Genomic DNA, 279 nt, shown 5'->3' on the forward strand with positions numbered 1-279 from the left:
CAGTAGCATAACTTTTGAAGCTATTGGATCCAGTATCCCAGGGGTGACCTGAGTGTGTGCAGGCTGTGGCTGCCACTGCACTGTTGGTGGAGGAAAGCAGAAAGCTTATGTTTGGGGGACCCCTAATACTAAGCACCCCATACCAATTGAGAATGATCCTAAACCAAAAACCTGGGAGATGGTTGACAGACTCACGGATTCTGAAATATGAGGCAATATGAATAGAGAAGGATGATCTAGTGTTGGTCACGGACAATTGTTTAAATCCAGCTGCCTTTC

The sequence above is a fragment of the Chiloscyllium plagiosum genome, chromosome 27 (genome assembly GCF_004010195.1).
Source record: "Chiloscyllium plagiosum isolate BGI_BamShark_2017 chromosome 27, ASM401019v2, whole genome shotgun sequence".
NCBI lineage: Eukaryota > Metazoa > Chordata > Chondrichthyes > Orectolobiformes > Hemiscylliidae > Chiloscyllium > Chiloscyllium plagiosum.